We start from the raw sequence: 6,000 nt of genomic DNA, 5'->3' as shown, positions 1-6,000 counted from the left end.
AAATTGGAGGTGACGAATACAAGAACTGGACTCTGCACATCTGGCAGCGATTTCCTTTCCTTTTGTCCGACTTTGCTGCACTTCTTGCATTATTATAATTCCCTGTACTGTATTGTCCCCTCTGTGATAGACTGAGCGGCCACTCACTCTCACGGAGAGCAGTGTGCACATGGGGGAGGAAAGACAGCAAAATGAGTTTGAGGAGGAAACATGACTGCTTACACTAGCTGCACTTCCATTGGTTGCCCGTCAACCATGCGATCGCGTCGCTGCATGGGAAGACATAAAGGCTTTATGTGCCGCCCCTCCTTTGTGACGCTAAACCAAATAATGGAGACCACACAAGGTTGGAAGAAAAGGGCACAGCTTTATTTTAACACCCGCTGTTAAAATCAACCAGCCTGCCCGCCAGCCCAGCAGGATCCATGCGAAATGGGGGGGAGATCCTTGCCCAGCGGCCAGCAATTGGCCGCGCTCCCTCCCCCTGCCCATATCATGTGCATGGGGGGGAGATCCTTGCCCAGACAGCCAGCAATTGGCCCACTCCCTCCCCCCTCCCAAAAGCACTGTAAGATGGGAGGGGGAGATCCTCATTCAGCCGATGTTGGGCTGCTTCCCTCCCCCTCCCGCCCCTAGGGTCAGCTTAGGCCAAGCCCTAAAGCTGGCGCCCAGCCTTTTACCAGCGTTGATTGGGCATAGGCCGGCCCGGCCCTAAAGCCGGCGCCTCCAGCCTGCCGCGCTGTTCTAGGGGCTCCAGCTGACAGGCGGGCCCTAAAGTCCTCGCCCGTTCTCCGTCTCCTGAGCTTGACGAGGAGACAAACTGCTCCTGTGTGATACAAATCATGTTAATATAACATTCCAACAGTTTAATACAATAGCAAAACATTGGGGATGGGTGGGTGGGAATTCCGTTAGCTCTGACTCTTCCCCCAGGGACCCTCTCTTTATACCCTCTCCCCCTCCCCCTAGATGAGAGGGGACAAGCAGCCTTCCCACTCTGTGGGGGAAGGGGGGTTATCCGACCCCCCAGCTCACGCCAATCAGGACGTCGCAGCCCTTAAGGAGCCCACGACCCCATTCTGGGGCCTCTGTCTCATCAAAATTATTGTCTTCCCTTCCAGCGGTCGCGCCATTGCGCTTTGTGCGCGATCGCACACACGCCTTCTGGGGCCTGCCCCAAAGAGGCCTATACTTGGTGTGCGGCACGCACACCCTCGAGCGCGCAGCCGCGTCCACTGGGGACTCAGCTTAAGATGGGGACGAGGGGACAAGAGACAGCAAGGCATTACAGGGAGGGGTGAGACCAAAGAGTAATGTTTCATTAATGACCTTTCAGATCTCCTAGATCGGCGTATGTTATGCCGGCTACAACGAGTTAATATATGTATCTCTTCATCCTTGTCACATAGCCAATCACAGAGCAGCAAAAACAATGCAGGTGCAAACTGGAAGTAGGAAACCACAGAGATAAAGAGTGGGATGGTATCCAAGAACATCTGGTAACACACCGTTTCTGTTAACTGTATAAAGTCAAACTAAAATAAAATCTGTGTACAAGGAAAAGAAAACACAAACATTTCATGTGCTTATATGACAATACGTTGCTACATAACATCACTCAATAAATTCTGTAACCCAGGCAGTGCTGAGAAGCTGTGTAATGCGGCAGGCATAAGTTTATAGGGGACCAGGTTAAAATGTTTAAGAAGTGAAGAGAGACACTGTGCTCATTTGCATATCATTACCCAGAATTCCTGACTGCAGTGGAAGCATTGTATGCTACGCGATAATGGGGAAATAATGGCATTGCAGACCTGTCTGTGAAACATAAGTCTAAAATTCCTGTTCTTAACCCCTTTTGCTGCCAGTGTGGTCAGCAAACACCCTTTTTTTTTTTTACAAAACAGACAATAGAATAGAATAAAGAAGTGAATACAAGTGCAGCATACTTAAGTAGAAAACGGAATCCCTGTCCCAGAGATGATTGACACATGGAGTCACTGGTCAGGTATGCAACAGATGGTTGGTAGATAGAAATAAGGCAGTCTGCATTTTATTTGTCTATCCTATTGGTTAGATACGATACAGAAGTGCTAAATCTGGCAAAGAGGGTTGGAAAGTTAATTCTTTTAAAATATCCCTTACTACTCATCACTTCCCACTCTTGTTTTATTGCTTTTTCCCCCCAAAACTTGTTTTTTTCCTACAAAAATCCGATCACACCCACTTCCTCCTACACCCACATCTGACAGGACATAACTTCCTGATCTTCAGCTGGGACACACAGTTCAGGCAACATGTCTTCTGAGTTGCTATATTATGCCTCTCCTGGGAGAGCTGTCACACATCAGGAATATTGAAGCTGAATAACACACACACACACACACACACACTGCCCAGTCACAGTACTGTACCGGTCTCAAATCCAAAACCCAACAATGGGCTATGGTAGCGATATACTGAACCCGCTAGCACAGGTGTAGCCTACTCCAGACCTCAAGAGCTACCAACAGGTCAGGTTCAGCACAGGTGACTCAATCAGTGGCTCAGTTGAAGACTTGAAATACAGATTAAAGCACATTCTATCAGTTCTCTTGCTCTGAAACATGCTTCCCTTCTGTATTTTGTTGAAACTCTTGATATATTTGAACGTTTCCATCATATCCTGTCTATCTCATATAATCAGTCTAAACTATACACATTAAGGCCCATATCAATGCCCTGGGCTGGCTAGGAGCGGCATCTCCTACGACGCGGCGTCATGTGACGTTGTGCCGTGACAACGCGACACTGCAGGAGTTGCTGCTCCGGAGAAGGTAAGAGACACTTAGGCTGCGTCCCCGCTAGCGCTGAGCGGGCGGCGCTTGCGGCAGTTACTTACATATAGATATGTAAGTCCCCGCTCACGCTGTGCGAGCGCGCCAGAGCCGGGACTCGGCCTTACAGAGGCCTCACGCTCTCTCTTGGCAATCGGTTTAATTGTTGTGGGGAAGAGCGTGGGGTGAAATGAGCTGAATTCTGCCCGCACGCAGGTTAAAGGAATTCACAGCATATGGAATGCCTCTGAATTCCCAATACTTTCAAAGCTGCTACATCAGCACAAAGTTTAAAACCTGCTCCACCTGTTATGACAGGGGGGCTCAATTCCAGTCCTCAAGGCCCCCCAACAGGTCAGGTTTTAAGGATATCCCAGCTTCAGCACAGGTGGCTCCATCAGTCCCTGCTTCAGCACAGGTGGCTCAGCCACTGATTGAGCCCCCTGTGCTGAAGCAGGGACTGATTAAGCCACCTCTGCTGAAGCTGGGATATCCTTAAAACCTGACCTGTTGGGAGGAGAGTGGCTTGAGGACTGCAGCTGAGCACCCCTGTGTTATGCCATGTATCCTACTAACTTTCTTTGAAATCCATTAATTACGGCCATTCTCCAGTAGGACTTTTGTAGTGAGATTCAAGCTCGCTCCAATCACTTTGAAAAGGGCACTCAGAATATCTCAGCATTTTATTTGCCGGGTGCTACAAATGTATATTGACCGAGAAGGGAATTCCTGTAGCTCAAGGCAAAAAAGTGTCAAATTCTCTCAACGTTATTGTTTACAGTGGGCGTGAATATGTAACGTATTTGCATATCGCCATGCGGATCTGGATGGGCGAGTTGCTTTTTTTTCTTTTATCTCTAGGCAGGGATCTTGGACTTCATCTGATAAAACCCAAGTTAAACACATGTATTGTTATTTAATGACATTAGGAATCTGGGCCATTGAACCATTAATTGCTTCTGGCAATGCCACAATCCTCACAAAACACCTATTGAAAGCACCATTAATTTAGAATGTCAGGGGCTGGGGTACCTGTAATCCCTTCCAGACACGTTTTAATGGGGCCGCCCTCTTATTGTATATCACTTTATAAATTGTCTTCATTTTATTATTTTTCATCTCGGTCATCTTCATCTTTTGGTTGCAATAAAATAATAATAATAATAACTTCATATAGCGCCTTTCTCCCAATGGGACTCAAAGCACTTCACAATTACAGCATAGCGCGCAGTGCGCAGCACATAGCAACATTTACAGACACAGCCCCTGCGCAGATGCGCTTACAATCTATATTTTTGGTGTGTGAGAGAGCAGTAGAGGTGAAAGGGGTGGAGAGGAGACAGGTATGAGTAGAGCGCAGGAGACGAGCAGGGGCACAGGGAGAGATCACAGCTCATATGTAAGAAGAATCAGATAAGTGGAGAGCCTTGAATTGTATATCTCTAATTTTTTGAGTACTAAATAGGCTTCTCTATTGTAGGCGAAGTCCTATTTTACAAACATCTATTGCTCTGTTTACCTTCATGGTCCTCTCCATCAGCCTAATGTGCTCCTTTATTCTCAAACATTTGAAACCCTGAGGTTTTATCCCAGCTGGATGTATGTAGAGGACAATTGGTTAGGGAAGATGATGACCACATTGAGATGATCATGAGAAGTCAGGCATGTAGATGCATGGTATACCTCATGGTAAGACAAAAATAAAGTGGCATGATTTATTGCTCATATTTTATTGTGTTATTCATGCTGAGAAGTGTTCATCCCATTCAACATGAACAATTCTCAGGGCATTCCCATACAAATACTGCTACAGCCTTCCAGACAACAGCACAGACAATCGGGGTCTAATTTTATCTTGAGTGAACAGCTCAACCATGTGAAACTATACATTTCAGAAATCTCTTCCTACTTATAAATTACATGACATAATAGTGTTAAGCACGGGTTCAAATTGTGTTCTGGCTTTAAAGTGTATAAGGTATTCAGTAAACTGCGTTTGTGCCAATTGAGGCACTATTGCACGGAGGATCCCACTGAAGTCAAGAGTGCCCCAAACCGTAACCCCTATATCTCATTGTATGTATGTATGTCTTTATTTATACAGGTAGTCCTCGCTATCCAACGTTTCACTTTACAACGAATGGCATATGCAACGCTTTACAATGCAACCCTACGGGACGTTTTTCGACGCCGGAATGCGTTATCCAACGCTCACCGCCACTGATTAACACGGGACTCGCTTTATAACGGTTTCACTACCCAACGCTACTTCCAGAACGGATTCCGGTGGATAACCGAGGACTGCCTGTATAGCGCTATTAATGTACATAGCGCTTCACAGCACTAATACACGGGACAATCATATAGCTAACAAAATATAAATAACACATAATGAAAAGAAGTGCTTCAGACGTAAAAGTAACATTTAGGAAAAGGAGTCCCTGCTCCGAAGAGCTTACAATCTAATCTGTATACTCATTGCTACCTATTAGCACATATCTTGTGCTGAGAGCAGTGTATCAGTAATCTGCTTCTTCTAATTACTACCTTTGGAAGTTCACTTTTTTCCCATGGGAACTGTTATACTCTGTTCATACAGAATTACATCCCTCCCTCAGATTTAGCAGGTCACTTACTATCTTACACAGCCTTGAGTTGAGCTGAATTAGAAACTATTTTCCAGTCATTCCACTATCATTAGCTCTACCTGCTGGCCCTGGTTTCAGATTAATGACGGCTGTAGGGCTGAAAAGATTGAGCCAGACACGTTGTTATTGTACTTTAAGATTAATATTAGTTTACAGCTTGACAATTTGGTCCCTTCTCCAAACAAGGCTTGCAGTTGACTCCAGGAATGGCATTCTTAAGCCTGCCAGTATGTGCAAAGGATACGTTCACTTGTACAAGCAAGAAAATTACTTTCGATGCAAAAAGAGAAGAAAATGCGTCTTTCTCTGTTTCTTAATAGAATTTCTGAACTTTGATGTAAAAGAGCATGAAGAAATCCCCCACTTACATGGGAATGTATGATTTATCCGATGAATGGATGGTGTGGAGTAGAGCATGGGGCTTCTGTTGATGCTGGGAGGCATTGATAAATGACCTCAATATTATGTGCTTTAGGTGGGCAACATTTACGATGGCCGACTACATGATACTTTTTATCTATCACCTATCTTTTTAA

The sequence above is a fragment of the Ascaphus truei genome, chromosome 21, assembly GCF_040206685.1.
Source record: "Ascaphus truei isolate aAscTru1 chromosome 21, aAscTru1.hap1, whole genome shotgun sequence".
Taxonomy (NCBI): Eukaryota; Metazoa; Chordata; class Amphibia; order Anura; family Ascaphidae; genus Ascaphus; species Ascaphus truei.
The sequence above is the reverse complement of the archived record's forward strand: the minus strand, read 5'-3'. Positions refer to the sequence as shown.